The sequence below is a fragment of the Panulirus ornatus genome, chromosome 1, assembly GCF_036320965.1.
Source record: "Panulirus ornatus isolate Po-2019 chromosome 1, ASM3632096v1, whole genome shotgun sequence".
Taxonomy (NCBI): Eukaryota; Metazoa; Arthropoda; class Malacostraca; order Decapoda; family Palinuridae; genus Panulirus; species Panulirus ornatus.
In genome coordinates, this window is record NC_092224.1 from 2,791,315 (window position 1) to 2,805,573 (window position 14,259).

The following is a 14,259-nucleotide window of genomic DNA, read 5'->3' on the forward strand; positions in this document are numbered from 1 at the left end:
GTGTGTGTGTGTGTGTGTGTGTGTGTATGTGTGTGCTTTCCTACTTTCTTGTGTGCCTTCACGCGGGTATAACATTGTTACCAAATCATTCATTACCTATTTATATTTACGAGAAGCGGGCTCTGCACTCGTCGGCCTCTTATCTTTGTTTTTATTATACATTGACTTAAATTTCCCAATTGTAGTGGCAGTCACTTGCTCTGGCCTAAGTTCGTCCCAGTAGTCGACACCTCTGTTGCTGGAGATACGGTTCCTCATGTCCTTCCGTACATTTCACTTGGCCTCACATCCAGATGTGTCCTCTTGCTCTGAATTCTCTTGTGATATCATACATTTGTTTTAAGTTGACGTCGTCATTTTATTTTACGTGAAGCTGACATTTCTTATTCCCCTTCCAATATGGACAGTCTGGATGGCTTGCCTCCTTCATTCGTAGCTAATTCTATCCAGTTGTCTCCATTCTTGATTCATTCCTTCGGACCCTCTCCAGCAGTTGTTTTTAGAGATCATACTGTTGCGCAATAGTCCAGCTTAGGACGAATACACGTTGTGTATATCTTCCTCAGCATTTCACATTCCATGATCCTGAAGGAAGTTTAAATACTAGGCAGAAGCACAGCATCCTCCCCCCCACGATCCCTCTCGCCTGACGTCCTGTTATCTCCTACATCCTTCCCGAAGCGTGGCTCTTGTTATTCATGCGCACACTTGGACGCGCGGGAGAGGGGGTGGGGTGGGATGGGAGGGAGCATGTGCGTGTGTGTGTGTGTGTGTGTGTGTGTGTGTGTGTGTGTGTGTGTGTGTGTGTGTGTGTGTGCTTGAGTGTACTTGTATGTTTGTAATCTGTAATTATCTATTTGCAATTTCGTATCTTTGCGTGTGGGGAGGCAGCTTAACAACCTTAGGGTCCTGTGTGGTAGCCCCTTGCTCTTGTACAGGTTTGTCAACATAAACAGTGTTAGCATCATGGATTGTGCCACCCTTCCTCCACTCTCCTGCTGAAGAACTGTTTGATCACGTCTCTCCTGACGCTGTTGCTCAGGATCCGGTCATGTCATCTCATTGTGAGGCTTGTCTTCATTTCGAAGACCTAGTCAGCGTGAGCCTCGCCATGATCCAAAGGGAACACATGTATGGTCATTGCACCAATGTAGTCAGTCTTCTTTCCTCTAATGTGTGCACCTCGGGAGCTTCCTCCATCTTCAACTACCTCATTCCTCTCTAGTGTAGATATCCAGGAGTATCATTCCCATCTCACATGAACAGACTAAGCTGGCGATGCATGATCTACCTTGGGTCAAACAAACGTCTTACTTATCTTCTTGAACATCTCCTGATTCCTCAAAGGCAATTTTGACATTATCAAAAAACAGTTTGCTTTTTTCTCTACAAGTTTTATGTCATTTTTTGAGGTTGAAAATAACGCACAATATCATCTCCAAGATCCTATTCATAAATGTATTTTTGTAGGTTTGTTTCCTCTTAAACAGAATTCAGAGTATGGCATATTTTTCATCGTCATAATCACCTCATTCTCTTGGAAGGTTTGAATTTCATTAACCACAATGTTTGACCACTGTCGTGATAATTCCAGTTCACGTTACAAGTTCCTGTGTTCTTGAATGCTCCATGCTTCTTTCATACCAAGTCGCTCTTTCTTTGAATGTTCCATACCTGTTTCATATTAGGTTGTTGTAGTCTTGAATGATCCATATTTCTTTCGTATCAAGTTGCTGTCGTCTATCATAAGCTCGGCATCATCCTGCTACATACTTAGTATGATTTACGTTCTTCGGGCAAGTCATTAACGCAGATCAATGGTCATATATTGGATCCGAAAGAGAACCCCGAGGGACTCCCGTTGTTACCGCCACCTTGTTAGGAAATCCTCTCATGGCATGTGTTCTTCCTTCTCCCACCACCTAAGGCAACTTTCGTTCCATGTATTAAGGAACGTTTGGGCTGCAGCTGCACTATCCCACGTACGAATTACATCACGGACATGATCCATAATACGAATGAAACTCACAACGAAACCGAGACGTCCTTTTGGCCACGAATGGTACGTATATCAACGTGTATTGCCAACTGTGCTGTGGATCACTGGGGGAAATACAAGTTTTAAAGGTCATTACATGGGCAATGGACGGGAGCAGGACCACCTCTCAGATGTCTTGTGATCCTCTGTAGTGAGACCAGGTAGCTCATATTCCACAAACATCTGAAGTGTTACAAGTGTGAAATATATACAACGTCTCAACACGTATATCAAAATTTACTCATAAGAGTTTTGGGTTCATTCTGTTAACGAATGTTGGAGTGACGCATTTCAGAATGATCTGGGAAGGTTATGATGGAGATATGCAGAGGTGTACGTTGTGGGCTGAGGCCGTGGCTGATGTGTATAGTGGTGGCTAGGGGGGAGAGGGGGCGGGGTTAGAAAGAGGAGGGGTTCAGGGGTCCATAACCAGATTTAAAGTGGGGGAAGAAGGGAGGAAGATACACACGCACACCGTGTCCTGCGTCGCCGTCGTCGGCAGACGCGTCTTCTGAACGAAAAAATTAAACGGTAGGACGTTCTTGTTACAGGCAGGACTGACAGCCGGGCAAGGAGGGACGACCCAGCTCTAATTAAACTCCCAGGAGGGGCACTTTCAGCCCCCTTCCCCCATGGTGTCCCACGAGGTATTGGATGTTGCAAGACCTGTGGTGACGACACAGGTCCCACGTTTGTTGCACAGGTAGAAATAATCAAGACCAGATGATCAGGAGAACACATTCAGGTCAGGTTAGGACACAGAACGCAGACGAGAGACGCACTTCATGATGTATATCGAGAACAGAACCAAGTAGTTACCGGGGAGCTTGATGATGGGTGACACGATAAGGTCGTCTACACACACGTGACACAGTCGAGTTGTCCACACATGCGTGAAACGGTGGGGGTCGTCTACACGCACGTCACACGGTGGGGGTCGTCTACACGCACGTCACACGGTGGGGGTCGTCTACACGCACGTCACACGGTGGGGGTCGTCTACACGCACGTCACACGGTGGGGGTCGTCTACACGCACGTCACACGGTGGGGGTCGTCTCCACGCACGTCACACGGTGGGGGTCGTCTACACGCACTCACACGGTGGGGTCGTCTACCTACACATGCTTGCCTACATACAAGCTCTCCACTGATGAAGCCCATAGGGCGCTTCTCTGTTAAGTTAGACGGTATTTACATCTCGCAAAGCCAGGAGCCGATGACTTTTCACATACGAGTGAGTCACTGACAGGTCTCATCATCTGGTGTTATGAGGCTCGACCCGCCTGGGGATGTGAATTATATACTTCTGTGGATATCACGTGTATTGAGAGGCTGTGGGAGCGTTCGATGCTGTGTGTGATTACTATGTGTTACCTGGGAGAGAGTTTTTACACTCATGTTGCCACCTTTCTTAACATATTTATACGTACCATGTCTTTACTCCCACACACACATACACACACACACACACACACACACACACACACTTAACCATTTATCAACCATCCCCGAGGGGAGGATGAACACCTGGGTTGGGTGTAGGCCGTCTCACAAGCCTAGGATTCGAACTTCTGCGGGTCCAACTCCGAGCTGACTCTTGATGACTTACGGTTAGTAGCGGTAACCGCTAAACCACGGAGGCCTGTGTCATTACCTCTTTGTATTGTACGGGTAGTGAACTTTACACTCGTGAGGTTCACCTCGTTAACCTCTTCTACTGTCATACAACTTTTTAGATTAATGTAATGTATGATGTCTGCACTAACCATGTCCTCAGTCATTCTGTTATATTTATCCACCAGTCCTATACTATAAAAGTACGTCATTACATCTTTACATTCTCTATTTTGCTCTATCCCCACATCTCTAAAGGAACTGTTCACTATCTACGTCATCGACTTGATCTTAGAAATCTAATGGCTTTGATGAAGTCACCCCTCAATCTTCGTTCTTGCAAGGAGGGAAAACTTAAAGCATTTAACCTTTTCCTGTAACATAACATTCGCAATTCTGGTACCATCAATGTTGCCCTCATATGTGCTATTTTGCCGCGGAAACCTGAGTGCATCTGTAAAGTGTCATGTCGAAATTGTGATAAGTTTTATGTTGGGCAGACTGGTAAAGATCTTTCTGTTAGACTGAAGCAACATAAACATAGTATAAGAACGGGACAAGAGTCAAATGCCTTGTTTAATCATGTTAAAAGCTATGATCATTGTATGACTGGAGTAATGCCATCTCATTTATTAACTCTAACTCCAGTACCACGAGAAATATCATTGAATCTTCTATCATTAAATACACAAGAAATTATGATCTTGATATAAGTGATGGTCTATACAAATTGGATAACTTTATTGTTGATAAAATTTGTAAACAATTCACCATCTTGTCCACATAATAAGTTTATGATACGCTCGTTGTCTGTCTTGGGCAATCGCATATTTACCAAATGGCGTCCTAGCTACGTCGCTTCGTTGTATATCAACTGACTGTTATATTTCTCTCTTGTGTCTCCCCTGATGATGTGAATATTACACGAAAGTGCACTTGGGAACTTATCGTGTCTCATATATATATATATATATATATATATATATATATATATATATATATATATATATATATATATATATATATATATATATATATATATATATATATATATATATATATATGATGGAGTGAAAAAAATTTTGAATGATCGGGGCTTGAAAATGCAGGAGTGTGAAAGGCGTGCAAGGAATAGAGTGAATTGGAACGATGTGGTACACCGGGGTCGACGAGTTGTCAGTGGATTGAACCAGAGCATGTGAAACGTCTGGGGTAAACCATGGAAAGTTCTGTGGAGCCTGGATGTGGAAAGGGAGCTGTGGTTTCGGTGCATTATACATTACAGCTAGAGACTGAGCGTGAACGAATGTGGCCTTTGTTGTCTTTTCCTTGCGCTACCTCGCGCACATGCGGGGGGGAGGGGGTTGCTATTTCATGTGTGGCGGGGTGGCGACGGGAATGAATAAGGGCAGACAGTATGAATTGTGTTCATGTGTATATATGTATATGTCTGTGTGTGCAAATATATGTATACGTTGGGATGTATAGGTATGTATATGTGCGTGTGTGGACGTGTATTCATATACATGTGTATGTGGGTGGGATGGGCCATTCTTTCGTCTGTTTCCTTGCGCTACCTCGCTAACGCGGGAGACAGCGAGAGTATAATGATAATAAAAAAAGATATATATATATATATATATATATATATATATATATATATATATATATATATATATATATATATATATATATATATATATATATATATATATATACATATATATATATATATATATATATATATATATATATATATATATATATATATATATATATATATAACTAAAGAGTTCTATTACAACCTTTAATATTTTCTTATAGAAACACAAGTTCCTAATGAGTTACTATAATATCTTCTAAAAGCTTCACCAAGTTATTCTTATCATTATTTCCAACATCTTACTAGAAAACGAGGTGAAAGTGTTAGGACAGTAAGCTGCAGTATATCTATATCTACTGTGTAGAAAATTGATTGTACATTACCAGGTCATTTGGAACTTTTCCTTTGAGGCAATTTGTTAAAGTATGTGTGTGGCTGGAAATGCCATTGACGCCATATTCTTCCAGTATTCCTGGAAGAGATATCATCAGTACCAGGCGATGATTGGTTTAGTTAATGAGGGAAGGTGATGGATGGGCTGGGGGAAGTCAGGGAAGTCACCTGATGACTCTACAAATGGAGGTTAGAGAGGATGATGGCTGGACTAGTTTTTAGTCGTGGATAAGCATTCATTTTGTTTATCTTCTTTGTATTCGCTCTAATTAATCTTCGTCTTTGATCAAGCTTTGTTTCATCTTCGTTGAGGTTAGGTAAGTACGTGACTGGACGAGATGAGGTCCGGAAACTAGATGAGTGTGCTAGTGACCCGTGGTGTGCTGATATGATAAAGACTTTTGATGTACTGAAGGGATGATGTATTGATAATGAAGGGAGATGATCGTGCCACAGGCGAAGGGAGATGATCATGCCACAGACGAAGGGAGATGATCGTGCCACGAAGGGAGATGATCGTGCCACAGGCGAAGGGAGGTGATCGTACCACAGACGAAGGGAGATGATCGTGCCACAGACGAAGGCAGATGATCGTGCCACAGACGAAGGGAGATGATCGTGCCACTGACGAAGGGAGGTGATCGTGCCACAGACGAAGGGAGACGATCGTGCCACTGACGAAGGGAGATGATCGTGCCACTGACGAAGGGAGGTGATCGTGCCACAGACGAAGGGAGACGATCGTGCCACAGACGAAGGGAGATGATCGTGCCACTGACGAAGGGAGGTGATCGTGCCACAGACGAAGGGAGATGATCGTGCCACTGACGAAGGGAGATGATCGTGCCACTGACGAAAGGGAGATGATCGTGCCACTGACGAAGGGAGATGATCGTTGCACTGACGAAGGGAGGAGATCGTGCCACTGACGAAGGGAGATGATCGTGCCACAGATGAAGGGAGATGATCGTGCCACTGACGAAGGGAGATGATCGTGCCACTGACGAAGGGAGATGATCGTGCCACAGACGAAGGGAGATGATCGTGCCACTGACGAAGGGAGGATGATCGTGCCACTGACGAAGGGAGATGATCGTGCCACAGACGAAGGGAGATGATCGTGCCACAGACGAAGGGAGATGATCGTGTCACTGACGAAGGGAGGTGATCGTGCCACTGACGAAGGGAGATGATCGTGTCACTGACGAAGGGATATGATCGTGCCACTGACGAAGGGAGATGATCGTGTCACTGACGAAGGGAGGAGATCGTGCCGCTGACGAAGGGAGGTGATCGTGCCACAGACGAAGGGAGATGATCGTGCCACTGACGAAGGGAGGTGATCGTGCCACTGACGAAGGGAGGTGATCGTGCCACTGACGAAGGGAGATGATCGTGCTACAGATGAAGGGAGATGATCGTGCCACTGACGAAGGGAGGTGATCGTGCCACTGACGAAGGGAGATGATCGTGCCACTGACGAAGGGAGATGATCGTGCCACAGATGAAGGGAGATGATCATACCACTGACGAAGGGAGATGATCGTGTCACTGACGAAGGGAGGTGATCGTGCCACTGACGAAGGGAGATGATCATGCCACAGACGAAGGGAGATGATCGTGCTACAGACGAAGGGAGATGATCGTGCCACAGGCGAAGGGAGATGATCGTGCCACAGATGAAGGGAGATGATCATGCCACAGACGAAGGGAGATGATCGTGCCAAAGACGAAGGGAGATGATCGTGCCACTGACGAAGGGAGATGATCGTGCCACAGATGAAGGGAGATGATCATGCCACAGACGAAGGTAGATGATCGTGCCACAGACGAAGGGAGATGATCGTGCCACTGACGAAGGGAGGTGATCGTGCCACAGACGAAGGGAGATGATCGTGCCACTGACGAAGGGAGATGATCGTGCCACTGAGGAAGGGAGGTGATCGTGCCACAGACGAAGGGAGATGATCGTGCCACAGACGAAGGCAGATGATCGTGCCACAGACGAAGGGAGATGATCGTGCCACTGACGAAGGGAGGTGATCGTGCCACAGATGAAGGGAGATAATCATGCCACAGACGAAGGGAGATGATCGTGCCACAGACGAAGGGAGATGATCGTGCCACAGACGAAGGCAGATGATCGTGCCACAGACGAAGGGAGATGATCGTGCCACTGACGAAGGGAGGTGATCGTGCCACAGATGAAGGGAGATAATCATGCCACAGACGAAGGGAGATGATCGTGCCACAGACGAAGGGAGATGATCGTGCCGCTGACTGAAAGAGAGGTGCTATTTGCTTTATTGAAACGGGGGAAGGTGGGTTGTAATATGATAGGTGAGATGAAACAGAAAGTCATGCTGAAGTGATGAGAGGCAGTTGGTTTCATAGAATAAGACAGGGGAGAAGGTGGTCGTCCTAGTGAGGTGAGGTAGTGTTGTGATGTTATCAGTGAGGTTAGGGTAGCTCGGGGTCGTACTGACTAGTCGTTCTTATGAGTTCGGGGAACCGGGAGTTAAGACTAGTGAAAATAGTGGAGGCAGTGGTCGTTCTAGTGGTAAGTGAAATGTTAGGGAAACTACAACGCTTGTGTAGCGAGGATCGTACAGGAACGGTAAAGACGATAGTTGTAGCAGCGAGGTGAACGGACACAGGGGTCGTAGTTGGAAGATTAGTGTCCAGCATTAGTCTTGCTAGTGAGGTGAAGAGGTGAAGGAGGCATAAGGGTCGTTTAACGTATCTGAGACAGTCCATTCATTACTCACAATAGCAAGATGAGAAGGGAGAATTGTCGTCGCTATCCGCGATGTCAAAGTCGATTGGGTCGTACTAGCTATATGAAGGATGATCCAGGTCGTACTCTCGAATGGAGCGAGGCTAGAAAAATCTCATCATGAAAGTGAAGGAGGAGAGATAGACAGAAAAAAAATATAGATGTTCTTAGATAGGGAAATGAAGGAGAGGATGTCCACTTGATTTGTGTGCGGGTAGGTGAGGAGGTGATCTGACAAGCAAGTCTAGACATACTGTACCAGCTGGGCGTTTGATTATGAGGGCGTGGGTTAGATGAGCCTCTCCAGCCAGCGAGGGAGTGAGGGAGAAACTGGAATTTGTTCCTATCGAGATGAGAGAGGAGGAGAAAGGAGGATGAGGGGGAGTCAAGTGTGAGACAGGGTGGAGGTGCATACTGGACGTTACATAGAAGTAGGAGTCGAACCAACGAGGTAGTCGTTAACACAGAAGCGGAACTCGTAGTAACAAGCCAGGAGGTGGGTGATGGTCGTGATACAGAAGTGAAGGACGTACCAACTAGCCAGGAGGTGGGTGGTGGTCATGATGTCACAAGGGAGTCGTACCGACAAGTAGGAAGCAATGAGAAGTATTGGACGTCGCCAGAGAATAGTCAAGATATTGTGAGGTGTAATTGATTGCTCTCTCTCTCTCTCTCTCTCTCTCTCTCTCTCTCTCTCTCTCTCTCTCTCTCTCTCTCTCTCTCTCTCTCTCTCTCTCTCTCTCTCTCTCTCTCTCTCTCTCTCTCTCTCTCTCTCCGTGGGTAGTAGGTGGTATGCAGCCACCGACCTGGGAGGTATAATACCTTGGTATCGGTAGGGTTAGCGACAGCTGTACAGTTAACCAGCATTTCGCTGGCTGTCGAGTCTCACTTTACTGGCCGAGATGACAGTCTTATCTTCCTGCCTCACCCTCATGTGGACTGCTAACTTTCAGTTGACTAACATGCAGTCTCTACGTCTCACACATAACACTTGATAACATGCAGCTCACACACTTCGTTCGTCCTAAGTATAGATTTTCTTATGATGAGTGTTACGCTCTAGCCATACCTTTTTGGTGAAATCTCGCAGTAAGTGCTTGTAAGTAATTACATTAGTAAAAAAAAGCAAGTAAGCAAGTAAGTAAGTAAGCATGTAGGTAGGTTTCTCCCTCTGTTCCCCTGTTTTCTCTCATGTTTATTGATTTCGAGAGTCATGTGTGTAGAGGAGTTACTGCTGGTGACGGTGGCGGCGGCGTCGCTGCTGGTGTCCAGGGTCCCGGGCGGTGGTGGTGGTGGTCCGTCCAGCACCTCCATCAAAAGACTCCTCCGGTATTGAAAAAGATCAATAGTGGCAGCATGTTGCACGCCTCCTTCCTCTTCCCCCTCCATCCTTACTCCCTCTCTCTTTTCTTGCCTTTTCCCATACGATCTTCCCTTCTCTTGCTCCTCCTCCATCAATTTCAACGTCTCTTCCTTGCTGTGATACCCTTAGCCTCCTCGCTCCCGCTCTCTTACTATAGTTTCCTTCCTTCTGCCTTTGGTAGAGACACTCCTGTGCGCCCTCTGGCTTAAGGATCACCTCACTTTTTCCCCTTCCATCAACTCCTTGCCTCCCCCCTCCCCTCTGGTGCTCTTTTTTTCTTTTCCTGTGTATATAGGGTAGTTTGGGGGGTGGGCGGGGGAGAAGTGGTTGGATAAGGGAAGGTATTGATTTGAAATGGAAAAAACTTACAGAGTATACAGGTGTATGGTGTAGGTTTTCTGATGTGTGTGTTTGTGGGGTTTACTGGATACGTGTTTTTGGTGCCTTATTTATACACCGCCGGCAGTCGTGTTCAGTCGTCCATCTCCTCCTCTGCTTCTTCTACCTCCATGAAGACTCACAATGCCTCCGTCCTTACCTCTGGTGCTGTTGATAAATCTTGCATCTCCTTCTAGAGGTAACGCATTCGCACGCAAGCTACAGTCAGGGAAATCATTTTCCGTGTAACGTAAGCGACGAGTTGTCTTGCTGTCAGATACTTGTGATCAGTTGGTGGTCAACCTCTGTACCGATCTTTTCGTGGCTGGGTCTGAGCAGTCCAGCTGGCCCTCCTGCAGGTGCGGCAGTAAAGCCGTCTCAACAGGTGGAGAGAATCATGTTGCTGTTTATTTTGCAATATTCACGACTTAATGTTGCCTCGTCAGAGAGATGTCGTCGGAGTGCAGTATGATGTGCATATTTCATCTAGCGGGCTGCCGATAATTACCATAAATCTTTAGAAAAGCACAAGTTGTGTGTTGAGAAGGAAGGTGAACCACGTCGTTTTTCTTTGTACCTTACATAAAACATTCGTTCCATCTTGGCTAGATGACCACACAAAGATTGTTGGCCAGTAGAAGCAACAACCTATATGTTTAGATCAAGAGGAAGGGAAGAGAGTAAATGGCAGAAGTGTAGGTACTGAACAGAAGTGAGTGAGTGAGGAGTGAGGACAGTGGACGTTCATGTCTTTAAGCGGGAAACCTTCAAGTGATGCGCTGATGTCAGCATTCATCACTCCTAATGTGTAAGTTTTATAGGTTGAGAAATCACTATATTGAAAACATTTAGTCTTCATCTTACCTCTGTGAAACTACTTTGAACCATTCTGTGTACTGGGAGGTACATTGTGACCGTAGATGTGAGCCTCGTTTAATGAAATCCAATCCCGCACGTCCACAGAGTACCGCCTTCGCCTGATGGTTAGGTGGCCAAGGCTGGAGATGAGACGGGGAGAGGATAGGGGGAGCATTAGTGATGAGGGAATAGTATAGAGGCAGAGGATGAGGAGATGGGAGGGAAATTTGTAGTGAAGACGAAGAGTTAAGTTGAGGTTAGATCGAGATTAATGAGAGGCGTATAAGATCTTGGGAATACCCTCACTCACTCGTGCCAGACTCTGGTGGGTTGTGGTCATCCCCTGAGATACCCTCTGGAGCGACGCGACTCATGGAGATATGGTGAATGGCTCCGGCCTAAGGTGAAGGACGGGGATGCTCTCGCGGATGGTCTGTCGGATGAGCTAAGTTCTGGGAAGACGACAGCCGAGATGAGTAAAGTTAGATGACATCTGAGGAGAGAGGAACTTAGAAATGAAGGATAGTTTTGGGGTTGGATGAGGTCGATGAGGCTGAGGTTAGGTGTGGTGGTAGAAATATATGAACTTATTGATGAAGTTTGGTGAGAGAGAGAGAGGCTAGAGAGAGAGAGAGAGAGAGAGAGAGAGAGAGAGAGAGAGAGAGAGAGAGAGAGAGAGAGAGAGAGAGAGAGAGAGAGAGAGAGAGAGAGAGAGAGAGAGAGAGAGAGAGAGAGAGAGAGAGAGAGAGAGAGAGAGAGGAATGGTGAATCAAGACGAAATATGAAATGGTGTGTCAGTGTGAGGTAATGTGAACAGAATACAAAGAAACAATGAACCCAGGAGAGGGTAGAGACGGAGGCAGAGTGAGATAAGGTAAGATGAAAATAGTTGTAGCAAGAGAAAGGGAAAGAACGAGGGGAGTTGAGGTGAGAGAGGACGAAGCAAGAGGAAGTGAAACAGTTGAGGCAAGGTACAGTTGTCACAAGTTTGATATTCAATTACTGAGTTGAAAACTTCTAGCCACCAAATGCCCGTGGCTTACATAATTCACTGGAAGGCTGGCGACGTGTTCTTTCAGCTTCCAGGGTGGAGTCCCTGGTGGGGTCATGTTTGAAGAGGCCTCTCCTTTGTCAGGCCTCCAGTGTCATCTAGTTATCTCTCCTTTGTTTGGTGATCTTGGGAAGTGGTTGTAGTTTGTTGTTTGACCCCTTAAACACGACGATACAATCCTTGAGTACTGCGGTACGATTCTTAGCACGACACTACAACTAATGACTGTGATGGCATGAAGTTTAACCTGACTCGTGTCAGGTCAAAGGCCAACTCACCATACCTAGGGGTCATACCATTTTGTTCAAGAGATTAAAACATTTTGGCTTATATTTGTTGATGATGAGATGTTGGTGAAGACAATATTCTTCTTTTCCTTTGGTGAGAAGACCATTGTGAAGACCTTTCGGGTGAGACCTCGTGCTGCTGACCTCTTTTCAAGTTTTTTGGTTGCGAACCATTTTCAGTGAATTTCTTGCCAAAGATTTGATTTAATCGATTGATAACACATATCAAAGACCACTCGTTAAGTCATCTTTTATGTGACTTCACGTGTAATCGACTTGGTTTGAAAACTCATGATTTAAACACCTAAATGGAAACGTCTGAATTAATACTTCTTGATTAAGACCACTTTATGTAGAATTCCTGATGAAGATCTTTTTAAAACTTATGGAAATACTGATTGTCTAATGTCCTTTGGTCAAGACCTCTTAATGCAGACATCATGGTTTCCTTCACTTTCGATGTAAGGTCTTCAGGTGCAAAAAAGAGAGGGAAGACATCCTGGGATAAGACCAGTTGGTCAGCTGGAGGCGAATGGAAGTCTTCTGGTAGAGACGTTGTCCCGTAAAGTGGGCAGCTGTATGTAATTATCTCATTAGTTTCCGCTCTTTTTGAAGCTCCTTTTTTCCAGCAAAGATCAAAGGGTGGGGGGAGAACGCTGTAAGGGTAGCCGAAGGGGGAAGAAGGAGGCGGAGGAGGACGAGAACGTGGTAAGGGAGGCTTTAGGTGGCAGGGAGGAGATCGATCTCTGGGGTTAAAGGGAGAGAAGACCTGGAGAGGGGTGTTGGAAGCTTGAGGGGAGGCACTTTGTGACGGAAGTGATTAAGAAAACGTCAACTCCATCTTGACGGTGATCCCTGCTGGAGCTCACCATCTTGGTGTCTCCTTCCCTCCGGTGAAGGAAGATGGAACGTTTGGTTTGAGAATGATGGGACTTGGCGTGTGAATACCTTCGTGGCTCCAGCGTAGGTTCCAATTCCCTGATGACAAGAGAGTTAGGTCAACAGTCCCGACACACAGATCTACCTTCGTATACTCTCCTCCTCTTCCTTCCTTCTCCCCCCCCTGCCACCATCAGTTCCCCCCCCCCCCCATTATTTAGTGCATGATATGAGGGTAGTGGTACAGCTGACTGGCATCTCCAGGATGTTGCAGCCACAAGTCCTTTGGTTAGTGGTACAGCTGTGGTTAGTGGTACAGCTGACTCTGTTATTGCAAGTGGTTGTTGCCACGGCTGCTGTTCTTACTGGTGCAGCTGACTCTGTTATCACTAAGAGGTTGTTGTCACAGTTGTTGTAGCTGGTGGTACTCCTAAGTCTCTCGGGTCTCAGATTCATAAACATATCTCACAGTATCCTGGAAACTAATTTTATATATTCTTTTTTTTGCTTTGTCGCTGTCTCCCGCGTTTGCGAGGTAGCGCAAGGAAACAGACGAAAGAAATGGCCCAACCCACCCCCATACTCATGTATATACATACACGTCCCCACACGCACATATACATTGCTATACATTTCAACATATACATATATGTATACATACACAGACATATACATATATACACATATATACATATATACATGCGTTGCCACCCCGCCACACATGAAATGACAACCTCCTCCACCCGCATGCGCGCGAGGTAGCGCTAGCAAAAGACAACAAAGGCCACATTCGTTTACACTCAGTCTCTAGCTGTCATGTATGGTACACAGAAACCACAGCTCCCTTTCCACATCCAGGCCCCACAAAACTTTCCATGGTTTACCCCAGACGCTTCACATGCCCTGGTTCAATCCACTGACAGCACGTCGACACCGGTACACCACATCATTCCAATTCACTCTATTCCTTGTACGCCTTTCACCCTCCTGCATGTTCAGACCCCGATCGCTAAAAAT